The sequence below is a fragment of the Dendrobates tinctorius genome, unplaced genomic scaffold (genome assembly GCF_039654945.1).
Source record: "Dendrobates tinctorius isolate UK_male_01 unplaced genomic scaffold, ASM3965494v1 ptg000342l, whole genome shotgun sequence".
Classification (NCBI taxonomy): Eukaryota; Metazoa; Chordata; class Amphibia; order Anura; family Dendrobatidae; genus Dendrobates; species Dendrobates tinctorius.
In genome coordinates this window covers 702004-727092 of record NW_027362008.1, presented here as the reverse complement: position 1 = coordinate 727092, position 25089 = coordinate 702004, and the positions used below count along the sequence as shown (strand labels likewise).

General features: G+C 50.4%; 2 protein-coding genes across 2 annotated transcripts in view; both read right to left on the bottom strand.

The window, feature by feature from the left end:
• LOC141074946 (gastrula zinc finger protein XlCGF66.1-like) overlaps positions 1-21127 on the bottom strand; it is a 45834-nt gene extending 24707 nt beyond the window's left edge. The window contains exon 1 of the mRNA XM_073562275.1: positions 20741-21127. The gene's annotated coding sequence lies outside the window, so the exon portion shown is untranslated. The remainder of the gene's footprint in view (positions 1-20740) is intronic.
• Positions 1-25089, bottom strand: part of LOC141074952 (uncharacterized) — a 156643-nt gene that overhangs the window by 36032 nt on the left and 95522 nt on the right. The window lies entirely within an intron of this gene.

Here is a 25089-nt window from a genome sequence, read left to right as displayed (position 1 = left end):
GTAACTAAGGCTCCGATCACATCTACAAGACGTCACCGACCACGACCGATGGATCCTGTAACTAAGGCTCCGATCACATCTACAAGACGTCACCGACCACGACCGATGGATCCTGTAACTAAGGCTCCGATCACATCTACAAGACGTCACCGACCACGACCGATGGATCCTGTAACTGAGGCTCCGATCACATCTACAAGACGTCACCGACCACGACCGATGGATCCTGTAACTAAGGCTCCGATCACATCTACAAGACGCCACCGACCACGACCGATGGATCCTGTAACTAAGGCTCCGATCACATTTACAAGACGTCACCGACCACGACCGATGGATCCTGTAACTAAGGCTCCGATCACATCTACAAGACGACACCGACCACGACCGATGGATGCTGTAACTAAGGCTCCGATCACATCTACAAGACGTCACACACGACCGATGGATCCTGTAACTAAGGCTCCGATCACATCTACAAGACGTCACACACGACCGATGGATCCTGTAACTAAGGCTACGATCACATCTACAAGACGTCACCGACCACGGCCGATGAATCCTGTAACTAAGGCTCCGATCTCATCTACAAGACTTCACCGACCACGACCGATGTATCCTGTGACTAAGGCTCCGATCACATCTACAAGACGTCACCGGCTACGACCGATGGATCCTGTAACTAAGGCTCCGATCACATCTACAAGACGTCACCGACCACGACCGATGGATCCTGTAACTAAGGCTCCGATCACATCTACAAGACATCACCGACCACGACCGATGGATCCTGTAACTGAGGCTCCGATCACATCTACAAGACGTCACCGACCACGACCGATGGATCCTGTAACTAAGGCTCCGATCACATCTACAAAATGTCATCGACCACGACCGATGGATCCTGTAACTAAGGCTCCGATCACATCTACAAGACGTCACCGACCACGACCGATGGATCCTGTAACTAAGGCTCCGATCACATCTACAAGACGTCACCGGCTATGACCGATGGATCCTGTAACTAAGGCTCCGATCACATCTGCAAGACGTCACGGACCACGACCGATGGATCCTGTAACTAAGGCTCCGATCACTTCTGCAAGACGTCACCGACCACGACCGATGGATCCTGTAACTAAGGCTCCGATCACATCTACAAGACGTCACCGACCACGACCGATGGATCCTGTAACTAAGGCTCCGATCACATCTACAAGACGTCACCGGCTATGACCGATGGATCCTGTAACTAAGGCTCCGATCACATCTACAAGACGACACCGACCACGACCGATGGATCCTGTAACTAAGGCTCCGATCACATCTACAAGACGTCACTGACCACGGCCGATGGATCCTGTAACTAAGGCTCCGATCACATCTACAAGACGTCACCGACCACGGCCGATGGATCCTGTAACTAAGGCTCCGATCACATCTACAAGACGACACCGACCACGACCGATGGATCCTGTAACTAAGGCTCCGATCACATCTACAAGACGTCACCGACCACGACCGATGGATCCAGTAACTAAGGCTCCGATCACATCTACAAGACGTCACCGACCACGACCGATGGATCCTGTAACTAAGGCTCCGATCACATCTACAAGACGTCACCGACCACGACCGATGGATCCTGTAACTAAGGCTCCGATCACATCTACAAGACGTCACCGACCACGACCGATGGATCCTGTAACTGAGGCTCCGATCACATCTACAAGACGTCACCGACCACGACCGATGGATCCTGTAACTAAGGCTCCGATCACATCTACAAGACGCCACCGACCACGACCGATGGATCCTGTAACTAAGGCTCCGATCACATTTACAAGACGTCACCGACCACGACCGATGGATCCTGTAACTAAGGCTCCGATCACATCTACAAGACGACACCGACCACGACCGATGGATGCTGTAACTAAGGCTCCGATCACATCTACAAGACGTCACACACGACCGATGGATCCTGTAACTAAGGCTCCGATCACATCTACAAGACGTCACACACGACCGATGGATCCTGTAACTAAGGCTACGATCACATCTACAAGACGTCACCGACCACGGCCGATGAATCCTGTAACTAAGGCTCCGATCTCATCTACAAGACTTCACCGACCACGACCGATGTATCCTGTAACTAAGGCTCCGATCACATCTACAAGACGTCACCGGCTACGACCGATGGATCCTGTAACTAAGGCTCCGATCACATCTACAAGACGTCACCGACCACGACCAATGGATCCTGTAACTAAGGCTCCGATCACATCTACAAGATGTCATCGACCACGACCGATGGATTCTGTAACTAAGGCTCCGATCACATCTACAAGACGTCACCGGCTACGACCGATGGATCCTGTAACTAAGGCTCCGATCACATCTACAAGACGTCACCGACCATGACCGATGGATCCTGTAACTAAGGCTCCGATCATATCTACAAGACGTCACCGGCTACGACCGATGGATCCTGTAACTAAGGCTCCGATCACATCTACAAGACGTCACCGACCACGACCGATGGATCCTGTAACTAAGGCTCCGATCACATCTACAAGACGTCATCGACCACGACCGATGGATTCTGTAACTAAGGCTCCGATCACATCTACAAGACGTCACCGACCACGGCCGATGAATCCTGTAACTAAGGCTCCGATCACATCTACAAGGCGTCACCGACCATGACCGATGGATCCTGTAACTAAGGCTCCGATCACATCTACAAGATGTCACCGACCACGACCGATGGATCCTGTAACTAAGGCTCCGATCACATCTACAAGATGTCATCGACTACGACCGATGGATCCTGTAACTAAGGCTCCGATCACATCTACAAGACGTCATCGACCACGACCGATGGATTCTGTAACTAAGGCTCCGATCACATCTACAAGACGTCACCGACCACGGCCGATGAATCCTGTAACTAAGGCTCCGATCACATCTACAAGACGTCACCGACCATGACCGATGGATCCTGTAACTAAGGCTCCGATCACATCTACAAGATGTCACCGACCACGACCGATGGATCCTGTAACTAAGGCTCCGATCACATCTACAAGATGTCATCGACTACGACCGATGGATCCTGTAACTAAGGCTCCGATCACATCTACAAGACGTCACCGACCACGACCGATGGATCCTGTAACTAAGGCTCCGATCACATCTACAAGACGTCACCGACCACGACCGATGGATCCTGTAACTAAGGCTCCGATCACATCTACAAGATGTCATCGACCACGACCGATGGATCCTGTAACTAAGGCTCCGATCACATCTACAAGACGTCACCGACCACGACCGATGGATCCTGTAACTACGGCTCCGATCACATCTACAAGACGTCACCGACCACGACCGATGGATCCTGTAACTGAGGCTCCGATCACATCTACAAGACGTCACCGACCACGACCGATGGATCCTGTAACTAAGGCTCCGATCACATCTACAAGACGTCACCGACCACGACCGATGGATCCTGTAACTAAGGCTCCGATCACATCTACAAGACGACACCGACCACGACCGATGGATCCTGTAACTAAGGCTCCGATCACATCTACAAGACGTCACCGACCACGACCGATGGATCCTGTAACTAAGGCTCCGATCACATCTACAAGACGTCACCGACCACGACCGATGGATCCTGTAACTAAGGCTCCGATCACATCTACAAGACGTCACCGACCACGACCGATGGATCCTGTAACTAAGGCTCCGATCACATCTACAAGACGACACCGACCACGACCGATGGATGCTGTAACTAAGGCTCCGATCACATCTACAAGACGTCACACACGACCGATGGATCCTGTAACTAAGGCTCCGATCACATCTACAAGACGTCACACACGACCGATGGATCCTGTAACTAAGGCTACGATCACATCTACAAGACGTCACCGACCACGGCCGATGAATCCTGTAACTAAGGCTCCGATCTCATCTACAAGACTTCACCGACCACGACCGATGTATCCTGTAACTAAGGCTCCGATCACATCTACAAGACGTCACCGGCTACGACCGATGGATCCTGTAACTAAGGCTCCGATCACATCTACAAGACGTCACCGACCACGACCAATGGATCCTGTAACTAAGGCTCCGATCACATCTACAAGATGTCATCGACCACGACCGATGGATTCTGTAACTAAGGCTCCGATCACATCTACAAGACGTCACCGGCTACGACCGATGGATCCTGTAACTAAGGCTCCGATCACATCTACAAGACGTCACCGACCATGACCGATGGATCCTGTAACTAAGGCTCCGATCATATCTACAAGACGTCACCGGCTACGACCGATGGATCCTGTAACTAAGGCTCCGATCACATCTACAAGACGTCACCGACCACGACCGATGGATCCTGTAACTAAGGCTCCGATCACATCTACAAGACGTCATCGACCACGACCGATGGATTCTGTAACTAAGGCTCCGATCACATCTACAAGACGTCACCGACCACGGCCGATGAATCCTGTAACTAAGGCTCCGATCACATCTACAAGACGCCATCGACCACGACCGATGGATCCTGTAACTAAGGCTCCGATCACATCTACAAGACGTCACCGACCACGACCGATGGATCCTGTAACTAAGACTCCAATCACATCTACAAGACGCCACCGACCACGACCGATGGATCCTGTAACTAAGACTCCGATCACATCTACAAGACGTCACCGACCACGACCGATGGATCCTGTAACTAAGGCTCCGATCACATCTACAAGACGCCACCGACCACGACCGATGGATCCTGTAACTAAGGCTCCAATCACATCTACAAGACGACACCGACTGTGATGTACCATGTCGGCAAGATATGTTTTCTGTTGCAATGTGCTAACAAATCCTCCATCCTAGGACATTGTAAACTGTCAGTAATAGGAATTCCTTCCCCCCCCAGGTTTTATCAACCCTGCCACTTCCTCTGGAAGAGCAGGAATGTTAATTAGCTAGACCATCTTCCTCACACCATTTGGCTTCTCTCAGCTGAAAGAGAAAAAAAAGTGCGGGAACTAAACTCTTTGTTTGAAACCAGGAGTTTGAATAAAACAATAAGGGATTGTCCCGCGAAAACCATACCCAGCAGAAATATAAAAATCATATTTCTGCGATCCGAGCAGACCCAGCTTCGCTGTGGTGCCTGTTGCAAAACTCTCGGATGTCCAGAACCTGAGATATGATTTGCGCCCAAATGGACGGTCATATCGCATAGATGTTTGATGTTTTCTTGATGGGCTCATTACGCTGGGAAACATGATACCACTGATGAGTCCATACCAGCTTCTCCCATAAAGTTATAGCTAATCTAAGTTTTGTAGCCAAAACATAACTTGGATAAGAGAGGTGGGATCAACCCAGAATGCACCTCTCTGTGATGTCACATAGGAAAGTCTATAAGGCATTCCCTGGCAGAACCAGCTCAGAACAGCTCAAGTCGTCGTGCTAGAAAGATCCAGATGAGCGGAGAAGTGCAGCTCCGCCTCCACCCACCTTAGCCGCATGGTCTGCCTAAGGAACAATATGGAACTGTGAGTGTAATCTCTTTGTTTTCTCCACTTTTATTTTATACCTGTACTGTACATATTTTATGTCTCAATTTTATAGCAACTTTTATCTGTAATCACTGTCCTCTTTCGGAAAATAAATGAAATTATTTAGATCTGTCTCCATGCTCTAAGAATCGAACTATACGCCTTTGATAGATAATCGCTACTAATTCAAAGGGTTTGCCACGGACCCTCTTAATTTAACACTGTGAATTAAGTAACCGTGACTGGTGGCAGCGCGTTGTGCACGGCTATTACGGCTTGCTGGCAGTACAGAAGGGTCTTATATTGCTGAATAAGGGTCTGCAGCCACAGCATTGATAATTCCCTTACTGCAGAAGCCTAATTGCCGGTTCACAACAGGCAGCCCGTCCGGCGACCAATTATCCTAGGTGCAGTTCCCTGACTGACCTGAGGGTAAGGGGGGCGCCGGAGAGCTGCGAGTTCCAAGGTGGAACTGAGAAAGTGGGATATACATAAATCCGCGCAGTACTTGGAAGATTGATAGCAGTGGTGGGGCATCCAAATTAAACTCCCCCTGCGGCAAATTGTAGAGCGAGATTAGCTTGCTGGATATTTTTGGTCACATGGTGCCAGTGTTGGGATAACTAAGATAAGCCCCACTGCGCCTGTGATAGCCGTGTGCCGGCATTGTGTCACGCCCCTCCGTCCGCTGATACACCCGTGTCAGTGGTGGGACTGTGACATAGTGGTGACACAGGGTCCGCTGTCCGTCGCGTTTTGGTGGCAGCGGGACTCCCGTTAGTGTCGCCCGTAAGTGGACGAACGGCGGTGGGCTGTTCGTCACACCGACCACGACCGATGGATGCTGTAACTAAGGCTCCGATCACATCTACAAGACGTCACACACGACCGATGGATCCTGTAACTAAGGTTCCGATCACATCTACAAGACGTCACACACGACCGATGGATCCTGTAACTAAGGCTACGATCACATCTACAAGACGTCACCGACCACGGCCGATGAATCCTGTAACTAAGGCTCCGATCACATCTACAAGACGTCACCGGCTACGACCGATGGATCCTGTAACTAAGGCTCCGATCACATCTACAAGACGTCACCGACCACGACCGATGGATCATGTAACTAAGGCTCCGATGACATCTACAAGATGTCATCGACCACGACCGATGGATTCTGTAACTAAGGCTCCGATCACATCTACAAGACGTCACCGGCCACGACCGATGGATCCTGTAACTAAGGCTCCGATCACATCTACAAGACGTCACCGACCACGACCGATGGATCCTGTAACTAAGGCTCCGATCATATCTACAAGACGTCACCGACCACGACCGATGGATCCTGTAACTGAGGCTCCGATCACATCTACAAGACGTCACCGACCACGACCGATGGATCCTGTAACTGAGGCTCCGATCACATCTACAAGACGTCACCGACCACGACCGACGGATCCTGTAACTGAGGCTCCGATCACATCTACAAGACGTCACCGACCACGATCGACGGATCCTGTAACTAAGGCTCCGATCACATCTACAAGACGTCACCGACCACGACCGATAGATCCTGTAACTAAGGCTCCGATCACATCTACAAGACGACACCGACCACGACCGATAGATCCTGCAACTAAGGCTCCGATCACATCTACAAGACGTCACCGACCACGACCGATGGATCCTGTAACTAAGGCTCCGATCACATCTACAAGACGCCACCGACCACGACCGATGGATCCTGTAACTAAGGCTCCGATCACATCTACAAGACGTCACCGACCACGACCGATGGATCCTGTAACTAAGACTCCGATCACATCTACAAGACGCCACCGACCACGACCGATGGATCCTGTAACTAAGGCTCCGATCACATCTACAAGACGTCACCGACCACGTCCGATGGATCCTGTAACTGAGGCTCCGATCACATCTACAAGACGTCACCGACCACGACCGATGGATCCTGCAACTAAGGCTCCGATCACATCTACAAGATGTCATCGACCACGACCGATGGATCCTGTAACTAAGGCTCCGATCACATCTACAAGACGTCACCGACCACGACCGATGGATCCTGTAACTAAGGCTCCGATCACATCTACAAGACGTCACCGACCACGACCGATGGATCCTGTAACTAAGGCTCCGATCACATCTACAAGACGTCACCGACCACGACCGATGGATCCTGTAACTAAGGCTCCGATCACATCTACAAGACGTCACCGACCACGACCGATGGATCCTGTAACTGAGGCTCCGATCACATCTACAAGACGTCACCGACCACGACCGATGGATCCTGTAACTAAGGCTCCGATCACATCTACAAGACGCCACCGACCACGACCGATGGATCCTGTAACTAAGGCTCCGATCACATTTACAAGACGTCACCGACCACGACCGATGGATCCTGTAACTAAGGCTCCGATCACATCTACAAGACGACACCGACCACGACCGATGGATGCTGTAACTAAGGCTCCGATCACATCTACAAGACGTCACACACGACCGATGGATCCTGTAACTAAGGCTCCGATCACATCTACAAGACGTCACACACGACCGATGGATCCTGTAACTAAGGCTACGATCACATCTACAAGACGTCACCGACCACGGCCGATGAATCCTGTAACTAAGGCTCCGATCTCATCTACAAGACTTCACCGACCACGACCGATGTATCCTGTAACTAAGGCTCCGATCACATCTACAAGACGTCACCGGCTACGACCGATGGATCCTGTAACTAAGGCTCCGATCACATCTACAAGACGTCACCGACCACGACCGATGGATCCTGTAACTAAGGCTCCGATCACATCTACAAGATGTCATCGACCACGACCGATGGATTCTGTAACTAAGGCTCCGATCACATCTACAAGACGTCACCGGCTACGACCGATGGATCCTGTAACTAAGGCTCCGATCACATCTACAAGACGACACCGACCACGACCGATGGATGCTGTAACTAAGGCTCCGATCACATCTACAAGACGTCACACACGACCGATGGATCCTGTAACTAAGGCTCCGATCACATCTACAAGACGTCACACACGACCGATGGATCCTGTAACTAAGGCTACGATCACATCTACAAGACGTCACCGACCACGGCCGATGAATCCTGTAACTAAGGCTCCGATCTCATCTACAAGACTTCACCGACCACGACCGATGTATCCTGTAACTAAGGCTCCGATCACATCTACAAGAAGTCACCGGCTACGACCGATGGATCCTGTAACTAAGGCTCCGATCACATCTACAAGACGTCACCAACCACGACCGATGGATCCTGTAACTAAGGCTCCGATCACATCTACAAGACGTCACCGACCACGGCCGATGAATCCTGTAACTAAGGCTCCGATCACATCTTCAAGACGTCACCGACCACGACCGATGGATCCTGTAACTAAGGCTCCGATCACATCTACAAGACGTCACCGACCACGACCGATGGATCCTGTAACTAAGGCTCCGATCACATCTACAAGATGTCATCGATCACGACCGATGGATCCTGTAACTAAGGCTCCGATCACATCTACAAGACGTCACCGACCACGACCGATGGATCCTGTAACTAAGGCTCCGATCACATCTACAAGACGTCACCGGCTACGACCGATGGATCCTGTAACTAAGGCTCCGATCACATCTACAAGACGTCACCGACCACGACCGATGGATCCTGTAACTAAGGCTCCGATCACATCTACAAGACGTCACCGACCACGACCGATGGATCCTGTAACTAAGGCTCCGATCACATCTACAAGATGTCATCGACCACGACCGATGGATCCTGTAACTAAGGCTCCGATCACATCTACAAGACGTCACCGACCACGACCGATGGATCCTGTAACTAAGGCTCCGATCACATCTACAAGATGTCATCGACCACGACCGATGGATTCTGTAACTAAGGCTCCTATCACATCTACAAGACGTCACCGGCTACGACCGATGGATCCTGTAACTAAGGCTCCGATCACATCTACAAGACGTCACCGACCACGACCGATGGATCCTGTAACTAAGGCTCCGATCTCATCTACAAGACTTCACCGACCACGACCGATGTATCCTGTAACTAAGGCTCCGATCACATCTACAAGACGTCACCGGCTACGACCGATGGATCCTGTAACTAAGGCTCCGATCACATCTACAAGACGTCACCGACCACGACCGATGGATCCTGTAACTAAGACTCCGATCACATCTACAAGACGTCACCGACCACGACCGATGGATAATGTAACTAAGGCTCCGATCACATCTACAAGATGTCATCGACCACGACCGATGGATCCTGTAACTAAGGCTCCGATCACATCTACAAGACGTCACCGACCACGACCGATGGATCCTGTAACTAAGACTCCGATCACATCTACAAGACGCCACCGACCACGACCGATGGATCCTGTAACTAAGGCTCCGATCACATCTACAAGACGTCACCGACCACGTCCGATGGATCCTGTAACTGAGGCTCCGATCACATCTACAAGACGTCACCGACCACGACCGATGGATCCTGTAACTAAGGCTCCGATCACATCTACAAGATGTCATCGACCACGACCGATGGATCCTGTAACTAAGGCTCCGATCACATCTACAAGACGTCACCGACCACGACCGATGGATCCTGTAACTAAGGCTCCGATCACATCTACAAGACGTCACCGGCTATGACCGATGGATCCTGTAACTAAGGCTCCGATCACATCTGCAAGACGTCACAGACCACGACCGATGGATCCTGTAACTAAGGCTCCGATCACTTCTGCAAGACGTCACCGACCACGACCGATGGATCCTGTAACTAAGGCTCCAATCACATCTACAAGACGTCACCGACCACGACCGATGGATCCTGTAACTAAGGCTCCGATCACATCTACAAGACGTCACCGGCTACGACCGATGGATCCTGTAACTAAGGCTCCGATCACATCTACAAGACGACACCGACCACGACCGATGGATCCTGTAACTAAGGCTCCGATCACATCTACAAGACGTTACTGACCACGGCCGATGGATCCTGTAACTAAGGCTCCGATCACATCTACAAGACGTCACTGACCACGGCCGATGGATCCTGTAACTAAGGCTCCGATCACATCTACAAGACGACACCGACCACGACCGATGGATCCTGTAACTAAGGCTCCGATCACATCTACAAGACGTCACCGACCACGACCGATGGATCCTGTAACTAAGGCTCCGATCACATCTACAAGACGTCACCGGCTACGACCGATGGATCCTGTAACTAAGGCTCCGATCACATCTACAAGACGTCACCGACCACGACCGATGGATCCTGTAACTAAGGCTCCGATCACATCTACAAGACGTCACCGACCACGACCGATGGATCCTGTAACTAAGACTCCGATCACATCTACAAGACGCCACCGACCACGACCGATGGATCCTGTAACTAAGACTCCGATCACATCTACAAGACGTCACCGACCACGACCGATGGATCCTGTAACTAAGGCTCCGATCACATCTACAAGACGCCACCGACCACGACCGATGGATCCTGTAACTAAGGCTCCGATCACATTTACAAGACGCCACACACGACCGATGGATCCTGTAACTAAGGCTCCGATCACATTTACAAGACGTCACCGACCACGACCGATGGATCCTGTAACTAAGGCTCCAATCACATCTACAAGACGACACCGACCACGGCCGATGGATGCTGTAACTAAGGCTCCGATCACATCTATAAGACGTCACCGACCACGACCGATGGATCCTGTAACTAAGGCTCCAATCACATCTACAAGACGTCACCGACCACGACCGATGGATCCTGTAACTGAGGCTCCGATCACATCTACAAGACGTCAACGACCACGACCGATGGATCCTGTAACTAAGGCTCCGATCACATCTACAAGACGTCACCGACCACGACCGATGGATCCTGTAACTAAGGCTCCAATCACATCTACAAGACAACACCGACCACGACTGATGGATGCTGTAACTAATGCTCCGATCACATCTACAAGACGTCACCGGCTACGACCGATGGATCCTGTAACTAAGGCTCCGATCACATCTACAAGACGTCACCGACCACGACCGATGGATCCTGTAACTAAGGCTCCGATGACATCTACAAGATGTCATCGACCACGACCGATGGATTCTGTAACTAAGGCTCCGATCACATCTACAAGACGTCACCGGCTACGACCGATGGATCCTGTAACTAAGGCTCCGATCACATCTACAAGACGTCACCGACCACGACCGATGGATCCTGTAACTAAGGCTCCGATCATATCTACAAGACGTCACCGACCACGACCGATGGATCCTGTAACTGAGGCTCCGATCACATCTACAAGACGTCACCGACCACGACCGATGGATCCTGTAACTAAGGCTCCGATCACATCTACAAGACGTCACCGACCACGACCGACGGATCCTGTAACTGAGGCTCCGATCACATCTACAAGACGTCACCGACCACGATCGACGGATCCTGTAACTAAGGCTCCGATCACATCTACAAGACGTCACCGACCACGACCGATAGATCCTGTAACTAAGGCTCCGATCACATCTACAAGACGACACCGACCACGACCGATAGATCCTGCAACTAAGGCTCCGATCACATCTACAAGACGTCACCGACCACGACCGATGGATCCTGTAACTAAGGCTCCGATCACATCTACAAGACGCCACCGACCACGACCGATGGATCCTGTAACTAAGGCTCCGATCACATCTACAAGACGTCACCGACCACGACCGATGGATCCTGTAACTAAGACTCCGATCACATCTACAAGACGCCACCGACCACGACCGATGGATCCTGTAACTAAGGCTCCGATCACATCTACAAGACGTCACCGACCACGTCCGATGGATCCTGTAACTGAGGCTCCGATCACATCTACAAGACGTCACCGACCACGACCGATGGATCCTGTAACTAAGGCTCCGATCACATCTACAAGATGTCATCGACCACGACCGATGGATCCTGTAACTAAGGCTCCGATCACATCTACAAGACGTCACCGACCACGACCGATGGATCCTGTAACTAAGGCTCCGATCACATCTACAAGACGTCACCGGCTATGACCGATGGATCCTGTAACTAAGGCTCCGATCACATCTGCAAGACGTCACGGACCACGACCGATGGATCCTGTAACTAAGGCTCTGATCACTTCTGCAAGACGTCACCGACCACGACCGATGGATCCTGTAACTAAGGCTCCAATCACATCTACAAGACGTCACCGACCACGACCGATGGATCCTGTAACTAAGGCTCCGATCACATCTACAAGACGTCACCGGCTACGACCGATGGATCCTGTAACTAAGGCTCCGATCACATCTACAAGACGACACCGACCACGACCGATGGATCCTGTAACTAAGGCTCCGATCACATCTACAAGACGTTACTGACCACGGCCGATGGATCCTGTAACTAAGGCTCCGATCACATCTACAAGACGACACCGACCACGACCGATGGATCCTGTAACTGAGGCTCCGATCACATCTACAAGACGTCACCGACCACGACCGATGGATCCTGTAACTAAGGCTCCGATCACATCTACAAGACGCCACCGACCACGACCGATGGATCCTGTAACTAAGGCTCCGATCACATTTACAAGACGTCACCGACCACGACCGATGGATCCTGTAACTAAGGCTCCGATCACATCTACAAGACGACACCGACCACGACCGATGGATGCTGTAACTAAGGCTCCGATCACATCTACAAGACGTCACACACGACCGATGGATCCTGTAACTAAGGCTCCGATCACATCTACAAGACGTCACACACGACCGATGGATCCTGTAACTAAGGCTACGATCACATCTACAAGACGTCACCGACCACGGCCGATGAATCCTGTAACTAAGGCTCCGATCTCATCTACAAGACTTCACCGACCACGACCGATGTATCCTGTAACTAAGGCTCCGATCACATCTACAAGACGTCACCGGCTACGACCGATGGATCCTGTAACTAAGGCTCCGATCACATCTACAAGACGTCACCGACCACGACCGATGGATCCTGTAACTAAGGCTCCGATCACATCTACAAGATGTCATCGACCACGACCGATGGATTCTGTAACTAAGGCTCCGATCACATCTACAAGACGTCACCGGCTACGACCGATGGATCCTGTAACTAAGGCTCCGATCACATCTACAAGACGTCACCGACCACGACCGATGGATCCTGTAACTAAGACTCCGATCACATCTACAAGACGCCACCGACCACGACCGATGGATCCTGTAACTAAGGCTCCGATCACATCTACAAGACGTCACCGACCACGTCCGATGGATCCTGTAACTGAGGCTCCGATCACATCTACAAGACGTCACCGACCACGACCGATGGATCCTGTAACTAAGGCTCCGATCACATCTACAAGATGTCATCGACCACGACCGATGGATCCTGTAACTAAGGCTCCGATCACATCTACAAGACGTCACCGACCACGACCGATGGATCCTGTAACTAAGGCTCCGATCACATCTACAAGACGTCACCGGCTATGACCGATGGATCCTGTAACTAAGGCTCCGATCACATCTGCAAGACGTCACGGACCACGACCGATGGATCCTGTAACTAAGGCTCCGATCACTTCTGCAAGACGTCACCGACCACGACCGATGGATCCTGTAACTAAGGCTCCAATCACATCTACAAGACGTCACCGACCACGACCGATGGATCCTGTAACTAAGGCTCCGATCACATCTACAAGACGTCACCGGCTACGACCGATGGATCCTGTAACTAAGGCTCCGATCACATCTACAAGACGACACCGACCACGACCGATGGATCCTGTAACTAAGGCTCCGATCACATCTACAAGACGTTACTGACCACGGCCGATGGATCCTGTAACTAAGGCTCCGATCACATCTACAAGACGTCACTGACCACGGCCGATGGATCCTGTAACTAAGGCTCCGATCACATCTACAAGACGACACCGACCACGACCGATGGATCCTGTAACTAAGGCTCCGATCACATCTACAAGACGTCACCGACCACGACCGATGGATCCAGTAACTAAGGCTCCGATCACATCTACAAGACGTCACCGACCACGACCGATGGATCCTGTAACTAAGGCTCCGATCACATCTACAAGACGTCACCGACCACGACCGATGGATCCTGTAACTAAGGCTCCGATCACATCTACAAGACGTCACCGACCACGACCGATGGATCCTGTAACTGAGGCTCCGATCACATCTACAAGACGTCACCGACCACGACCGATGGATCCTGTAACTAAGGCTCCGATCACATCTACAAGACGCCACCGACCACGACCGATGGATCCTGTAACTAAGGCTCCGATCACATTTACAAGACGTCACCGACCACGACCGATGGATCCTGTAACTAAGGCTCCGATCACATCTACAAGACGACACCGACCACGACCGATGGATGCTGTAACTAAGGCTCCGATCACATCTACAAGACGACACCGACCACGACCGATGGATCCTGTAACTAAGGCTCCGATCACATCTACAAGACGTCACACACGACCGATGGATCCTGTAACTAAGGCTACGATCACATCTACAAGACGTCACCGACCACGGCCGATGAATCCTGTAACTAAGGCTCCGATCTCATCTACAAGACTTCACCGACCACGACCGATGTATCCTGTAACTAAGGCTCCGATCACATCTACAAGACGTCACCGGCTACGACCGATGGATCCTGTAACTAAGGCTCCGATCACATCTACAAGACGTCACCGACCACGACCGATGGATCCCGTAACTAAGGCTCCGATCACATCTACAAGATGTCATCGACCACGACCGATGGATTCTGTAACTAAGGCTCCGATCACATCTACAAGACGTCACCGGCTACGACCGATGGATCCTGTAACTAAGGCTCCGATCACATCTACAAGACGACACCGACCACGACCGATGGATGCTGTAACTAAGGCTCCGATCACATCTACAAGACGTCACACACGACCGATGGATCCTGTAACTAAGGCTACGATCACATCTACAAGACGTCACACACGACCGATGGATCCTGTAACTAAGGCTACGATCACATCTACAAGACGTCACCGACCACGGCCGATGAATCCTGTAACTAAGGCTCCGATCTCATCTACAAGACTTCACCGACCACGACCGATGTATCCTGTAACTAAGGCTCCGATCACATCTACAAGACGTCACTGGCTACGACCGATGGATCCTGTAACTAAGGCTCCGATCACATCTACAAGACGTCACCGACCACGACCGATGGATCCTGTAACTAAGGCTCCGATCACATCTACAAGACGTCACCGACCACGGCCGATGAATCCTGTAACTAAGGCTCCGATCACATCTTCAAGACGTCACCGACCACGACCGATGGATCCTGTAACTAAGGCTCCGATCACATCTACAAGACGTCACCGACCACGACCGATGGATCCTGTAACTAAGGCTCCGATCACATCTACAAGATGTCATCGATCACGACCGATGGATCCTGTAACTAAGGCTCCGATCACATCTACAAGATGTCACCGACCACGACCGATGGATCCTGTAACTAAGGCTCCGATCACATCTACAAGACGTCACCGGCTACGACCGATGGATCCTGTAACTAAGGCTCCGATCACATCTACAAGACGTCACCGACCACGACCGATGGATCCTGTAACTAAGGCTCCGATCACATCTACAAGACGTCACCGACCACGACCGATGGATCCTGTAACTAAGGCTCCGATCACATCTACAAGATGTCATCGACCACGACCGATGGATCCTGTAACTAAGGCTCCGATCACATCTACAAGACGTCACCGACCACGACCGATGGATCCTGTAACTAAGGCTCCGATCACATCTACAAGATGTCATCGACCACGACCGATGGATTCTGTAACTAAGGCTCCTATCACATCTACAAGACGTCACCGGCTACGACCGATGGATCCTGTAACTAAGGCTCCGATCACATCTACAAGACGTCACCGACCACGACCGATGGATCCTGTAACTAAGGCTCCGATCTCATCTACAAGACTTCACCGACCACGACCGATGTATCCTGTAACTAAGGCTCCGATCACATCTACAAGACGTCACCGGCTACGACCGATGGATCCTGTAACTAAGGCTCCGATCACATCTACAAGACGTCACCGACCACGACCGATGGATCCTGTAACTAAGACTCCGATCACATCTACAAGACGTCACCGACCACGACCGATGGATCCTGTAACTAAGGCTCCGATCACATCTACAAGATGTCATCGACCACGACCGATGGATCCTGTAACTAAGGCTCCGATCACATCTACAAGACGTCACCGACCACGACCGATGGATCCTGTAACTAAGACTCCGATCACATCTACAAGACGTCACCGACCACGACCGATGGATCCTGTAACTAAGGCTCCGATCACATCTACAAGATGTCATCGACCACGACCGATGGATCCTGTAACTAAGGCTCCGATCACATCTACAAGACGTCACCGACCACGACCGATGGATTCTGTAACTAAGGCTCCGATCACATCTACAAGACGTCACCGACCACGACCGATGGATCCTGTAACTAAGGCTCCGATCACATCTACAAGACGTCACCGGCTACGACCGATGGATCCTGTAACTAAGGCTCCGATCACATCTACAAGACGTCACCGACCACGACCGATGGATCCTGTAACTAAGGCTCCGATCACATCTACAAGACGTCACCGACCACGACCGATGGATCCTGTAACTAAGGCTCCGATCACATCTACAAGACGTCACCGACCACGACCGATGGATCCTGTATCTAAGGCCCCGATCACATCTACAAGACGTCACCGACCACGACCGATGGATCCTGTAACTAAGGCTCCGATCACATCTACAAGACGACACCGACCACGACCGATGGATCCTGTAACTAAGGCACCGATCACATCTACAAGACGTCACCGACCACGACCGATGGATCCTGTAACTAAGGCTCCGATCACATCTACAAGACGACACCGACCACGACCGATGGATCCTGTAACTAAGGCTCCGATCACATCTACAAGACGTCACCGACCACGACCGATGGATCCTGTAACTAAGGCTCCGATCACATCTACAAGACGTCACCGACCACGACCGATGGATCCTGTAACTAAGGCTCCGATCACATCTACAAGACGTCACCGACCACGACCGATGGATCCTGTAACTAAGGCCCCGATCACATCTACAAGACGTCACCGGCTACGACCGATGGATCCTGTAACTAAGGCACCGATCACATCTACAAGACGTCACCGACCACGACCGATGGATCCTGTAACTAAGGCTCCGATCACATCTACAAGACGTCACCGACCACGATCGATGGATCCTGTAACTAAGGCACCGATCACATCTACAAGACGTCACCGACCACGACCGATGGATCCTGTAACTAAGGCTCCGATCACATCTACAAGACGTCACCGACCACGATCGATGGATCCTGTAACTAAGGCACCGATCACATCTACAAGACGTCACCGACCACGACCGATGGATCCTGTAACTAAGGCTCCGATCACATCTACAAGACGTCACCGACCACGACCGATGGATCCTGTAACTAAGGCCCCGATCACATCTACAAGACGTCACCGGCTACGACCGATGGATCCTGTAACTAAGGCACCGATCACATCTACAAGACGTCACCGACCACGACCGATGGATCCTGTAACTAAGGCTCCGATCACATCTACAAGACGTCACCGACCACGACCGATGGATCCTGTAACTAAGGCCCCGATCACATCTACAAGACGTCACCGACCACGACCGATGGATCCTGTAACTAAGGCCCCGATCACATCTACAAGACGTCACCGACCACGACCGATGGATCCTGTAACTAAGGCTCCGATCACATCTACAAGACGTCACCGACCACGACCGATGGATCCTGTAACTAAGGCTCCGATCACATCTACAAGACGTCACCGACCACGACCGATGGATCCTGTAACTAAGGCCCCGATCACATCTACAAGACGTCACCGACCACGACCGATGGATCCTGTAACTAAGGCTCCGATCACATCTACAAGACGTCACCGACCACGACCGATGGATCCTGTAACTAAGGCTCCGATCACATCTACAAGACGTCACCGACCACGACCGATGGATCCTGTAACTAAGGCCCCGATCACATCTACAAGACGTCACCGACCACGACCGATGGATCCTGTAACTAAGGCTCCGATCACATCTACAAGACGTCACCGACCACGACCGATGGATCCTGTAACTAAGGCTCCGATCACATCTACAAGACGTCACCGACCACGACCGATGGATTCTGTAACTAAGGCTCCGATCACATCTACAAGACGTCACCGACCACGACCGATGGATCCTGTAACTAAGGCCCCGATCACATCTACAAGACGTCACCGACCACGACCGATGGATCCTGTAACTGAGGCTCCGATCACATCTACAAGACGTCACCGACCACGACCGATGGATTCTGTAACTAAGGCTCCGATCACATCTACAAGACGTCACCGACCACGACCGATGGATCCTGTAACTAAGGCCCCGATCACATCTACAAGACGTCACCGACCACGACCGATGGATCCTGTAACTAAGGCTCCGATCACATCTACAAGACGTCACCGACCACGACCGATGGATCCTGTAACTGAGGCTCCGATCACATCTACAAGACGTCACCGACCACGACCGATGGATCCTGTAACTAAGGCTCCGATCACATCTACAAGACGTCACCGACCACGACCGATGGATCCTGTAACTAAGGCCCCGATCACATCTACAAGACGTAACCGACCACGACCGATGGATCCTGTAACTAAGGCTCCGATCACATCTACAAGACGTCACCGACCACGACCGATGGATCCTGTAACTGAGGCTCCGATCACATCTACAAGATGTCACCGACCACGACCGATGGATTCTGTAACTAAGGCACCGATCACATCTACAAGACGTCACCGACCACGACCGATGGATCCTGTAACTAAGGCTCCGATCACATCTACAAGACGTCACCGGCTACGACCGATGGATCCTGTAACTAAGGCACCGATCACATCTACAAGACGTCACCGACCACGACCGATGGATCCTGTAACTAAGGCTCCGATCACATCTACAAGACGTCACCGACCACGACCGATGGATCCTGTAACTAAGGCCCCGATCACATCTACAAGACGTCACCGACCACGACCGATGGATCCTGTAACTAAGGCCCCGATCACATCTACAAGACGTCACCGACCACGACCGATGGATCCTGTAACTAAGGCTCCGATCACATCTACAAGACGTCACCGACCACGACCGATGGATCCTGTAACTAAGGCTCCGATCACATCTACAAGATGTCACCGACCACGACCGATGGATCCTGTAACTAAGGCTCCGATCACATCTACAAGATGTCACCGACCACGACCGATGGATCCTGTAACTAAGGCTCCGATCACATCTACAAGACGTCACCGACCACGACCGATGGATCCTGTAACTAAGGCTCCGATCACATCTACAAGACGTCACCGACCACGACCGATGGATCCTGTAACTAAGGCTCCGATCACATCTACAAGATGTCACCGACCACGACCGATGGATCCTGTAACTAAGGCTCCGATCACATCTACAAGATGTCACCGACCACGACCGATGGATCCTGTAACTAAGGCTCCGATCACATCTACAAGACGTCACCGACCACGACCGATGGATCCTGTAACTAAGGCTCCGATCACATCTACAAGACGTCACCGACCACGACCGATGGATCCTGTAACTAAGGCTCCGATCACATCTACAAGACGTCACCGACCACGACCGATGGATTCTGTAACTAAGGCTCCGATCACATCTACAAGACGTCAGTGATGACGGATCCTGTCCCGCGGTCTCTGGCTCCTCACCTCGGTGCTGCCGTCGCTCAGGTGCTGGTACACGCTCAGTACTGTGCTGGCTCCCGCAGTTCTCTGTAGATTCGTTGATATTTAGAAGATGAGATTTTCAGTTTTCCCTGACGAATCTGATGCGGTGGATGATGAGAAGGACCTGGGGTGACGTCATGGTCATGTGATCAGGGGCGGAGCTCAGTGTTATTGGATGAAGGAGTTGTGGTGGCGTCACTGTCATGTGATCAGGGCCGGAGCTCAGTCGTGTGTATGGATGAAGGACCTGTGGTGACGTCACGGTCATGTGATCGGGGGCGGAGCTCAGTCGTGTGTATGGATGAAGGACCTGTGATGACGTCACGGTCATGTGATCAGGGGCGGAGCTCAGTCGTGTGTATGGATGTAGGACCTGTGGTGACGTCACGGTCATGTGATCAGGAGCGGGGCTCAGTCATGTGAATGGATGTAGGACCTGTGGTGACGTCACGGTCATGTGATCAGGAGCGCGGCTCAGTCATGTGAATGGATGTAGGACCTGTGGTGACGTGCTGTCATGTGATCAGGGGCGGGGCTCAGTGGTGTGGCGGGCTGTGTGGCTGCTGTGTTGGGTTAGTGACATGATGAGGGAACATTACACCTGGTGAATTTGGGGAGGAGACAGGAGCGTCGCTGAGAGGTTGGTGTCTCCCTCATTTCTGTGGGTCACCAGCCCCAGTGAGTGGCGGGAGTTCTCGCACTTGTGGGTCTGTTCCTCCTCTTTGGCTTCTAGATACTTTTGAAATGAATTCTTTGTGCCGAGTGTTGTTATACACAGTACGTGTGCCGGACACAACTGACGACGGTGAGTGATATTCCTGGTGGGAATAATGTGTGTAATAAAAAATAATCTAATATAGGCGTGTGTGGGTGTATGGGTTTGTGTATATGTTTGGGGGTGTATGTGGGTGTGTGTGTGTATGTGGTTGTATGGGTGGGTGGGTGTGTATATGTGTGTGTGTATGTGGGTGTATGTGGTTGTGTATAGGTATGTATGTGGGTGTGTATGTGGGTGTGTTTGTGTATGTGGGTGTGTATATGTGTGGGTGTGTGGTTGTGTATATGTGTGTGTATGTGGTTGTGTATATGGGTGTGTGTATGTGGGTGTGTTTGTGTATGTGGGTATGTGGTTGTATGGGTGTGTGTATGTATGTGGGTGGGTGTATGTGGTTGTGTATATGTGTGTGGGTGTGTATGTGGGTGTGTTTGTGTATGTGGGTATGTGGTTGTATGGGTGTGTGTATGTATGTGGGTGGGTGTATGTGGTTGTGTATATGTGTGTGGGTGTGTATGTGGGTGTGTTTGTGTATGTGGGTATGTGGTTGTATGGGTGTGTGTATGTATGTGGGTGGGTGTATGTGTGTGGGTGTGTGTGTATGTGGGTGTGTATGTGGGTGTGTGTGTATGTATGTGGGTGGGTGTATGTGGTTGTGTATATGTGTGTGGGTGTGTATGTGGGTGTGTTTGTGTATGTGGGTATGTGGTTGTATGGGTGTGTGTATGTATGTGGGTGGGTGTATGTGGTTGTGTATATGTGTGTGGGTGTGTATGTGGGTGTGTTTGTGTATGTGGGTATGTGGTTGTATGGGTGTGTGTATGTATGTGGGTGGGTGTATGTGTGTGGGTGTGTGTGTATGTGGGTGTGTATGTGGGTGTGTTTGTGTATGTTGGTGTGTGTGTATGTATGTGGGTGGGTGTATGTGGTTGTGTATATGTGTGTGTATGTATGTGGGTGTGTTTGGGTATGTGGGTATGTGGTTGTGTGGGTGGGTGTGTATATGTGTGTGTGTATGTGGGTGTATGTGGTTGTGTATAGGTATGTATGTGGGTGTGTTTGTGTATGTGGGTGTGTTTGTGTATGTGGGTGTGTATATGTGTGGGTGTGTGGTTGTGTATATGTGTGTGTATGTGGTTGTGTATATGTGTGTGTGTATGTGGGTGTGTTTGTGTATGTGGGTGTGTTTGTGTATGTGGGTGTGTTTGTGTATGTGGGTGTGTTTGTGTATGTTGGTGTGTGTGTATGTATGTGGGTGGGTGTATGTGGTTGTGTATATGTGTGTGTATGTATGTGGGTGTGTTTGGGTATGTGGGTATGTGGTTGTATGGGTGGGTGGGTGTGTATATGTGTGTGTGTATGTGGGTGTATGTGGTTGTGTATAGGTATGTATGTGGGTGTGTTTGTGTATGTGGGTGTGTATATGTGTGTGTATGTGGGTGTGTGGTTGTGTATATGTGTGTGTATGTGGTTGTGTATATGGGTGTGTGTATGTGGGTGTGTTTGTGTATGTGGGTGTGTTTGTGTATGTGGGTATGTGGTTGTATGGGTGTGTGTATGTATGTGGGTGGGTGTATGTGGTTGTGTATGTGTGTGGGTGTGTATGTGGGTGTGTTTGTGTATGTGGGTATGTGGTTGTATGGGTGTGTGTATGTATGTGGTTGTATGTGGTTGTGTATATGTGTGTGTATGTGGGTGTGTATGTATGTGGGTGTGTATGTATGTGGGTGGGTGTATGTGGTTGTGTATATGTGTGTGGGTGTGTTTGTGTATGTGGGTGTGTGTGTATGTGGGTGTGTGTATGTATGTGGGTGTGTTTGTGTATGTGGGTATGTGGTTGTATGGGTGGGTGGGTGTGTATGTGGGTGTGTATGTATGTGGGTGTGTTTGTGTATGTGGGTATGTGGTTGTATGGGTGGGTGGGTGTGTATGTGGGTGTGTGTAAGGAATAAGAAGGGTCCAGCTTTGCAAATTCAAGTCCAATTTATTGTTAAAAACAAATCCAAGACAGAGCAAAACATGCTGTGTTCACACGAGTGACAAGTAGTAGATTACGCGTTTTGAACAATGGCGTGTTCTCTCTCAAACCTACTTCCCCTGGGTGTTGCTGCAATATACACTCATTCCACCCAGTAAATTACAAACACATGATGTGAAGGGGAAAAAAGGGGGGGAGGGGAACATGTGTGAAATATAAAGAAGAATGTGACAAAGAAAAACACAATTTTTTGAAAAAAGGGGGGGAGACAAAAATATATATATTTTTTTTAAATAAATTAAAAAAAAAGTTTTTTGTGCATATATATAAATACAACTATAAAAACAACATCAATAATGAAACATAATTTCTCTTCTGGCATTCAATCCATTAGGAAAGCATGTATTTAGATTAAAAAAAAAAAATTTTATTCTTTTTTCATTTTTGTCTCCCCTTCCTTTTTTCAAAAAATTGTGTTTTTCTTTGTCACATTATTCTTTATATTTCACACATGTTCCCCTCCCCCTTCCCCCCCCTTTTTTTTGTTTTTTCCCCTTCACATCATGTGTTTGTAATTTACTGGGTGGAATGAGTGTATATTGCAGCAACACCCAGGGGAAGTAGGTTTGAGAGAGAACACGCCATTGTTCGAAACGCGTAATCTACTACTTGTCACTCGTGTGAACACAGCATGTTTTGCTCTGTCTTGGACTTGTTTTTAACAATAAATTGGACTTGAATTTGCAAAGCTGGACCCTTCTTTTTCCTTTTCCTTGGTCATTGCGTGAAGACTGCACGTGGTCCGGGCTATCCACTACACATGCCTTCAGGTGAGCTGGCTTCTTTTTCCTCTCTTGTGTGTGTGGGTGTGGGTGTGTATGTATGTATGTGGGTGTGTGTGTGGGTGTGTATATATGTGTGTGGCTGTGTGTATGTGTGTGTATGTGTATGTATGTATGTGGGTGTGTGTGTGGGTGTGTATATATGTGTGTGGCTGTGTGTATGTGTGTGTATTGTGAGGTAGCGCTGTTATTCAGTTAGGAGATCCTCGCTAGGCAGCGAACAAAACACATCCGGCACCAGGTTTTCCACAAAACACTCCATGCGGTTCATTATTTATGACTAAACAAATAAGACTAAAATGACGAGATAGCCAAGAGGTGCTTACAAAACCTATTGTTAGTGACAATACCCCTATGAACTTACTGGGAGCAGATGTGCTGAGTGCGATCCCAGCCACCATACAGTACTCTCCTGAGGGTATTACAGTCACAAGTCCCCTCTCAGATAAACATTTGTGTAAGATTGCGGCAATGGTATATATGACAAAGGCGGTGAAACTAACACCTGACACCAAAATGCCTGAGGATGAGGAAATGGGACAGGTGCCAGACACTGGGCAAGGGGGGAAAAACTGATGTGGGTTGGCTGCCCAGTCCCCCTGTCATGATTAAATTGGAAAAAGGAACCACTCCTCCTTGTTTAAAGCAATACCCCTTGAGCCTAGCCAAATCAATGGCCCTGAGCAGAGATATTGAAGAATATGTTAAGGCAGGAGTTCTAGTGCAAAGATCTTCC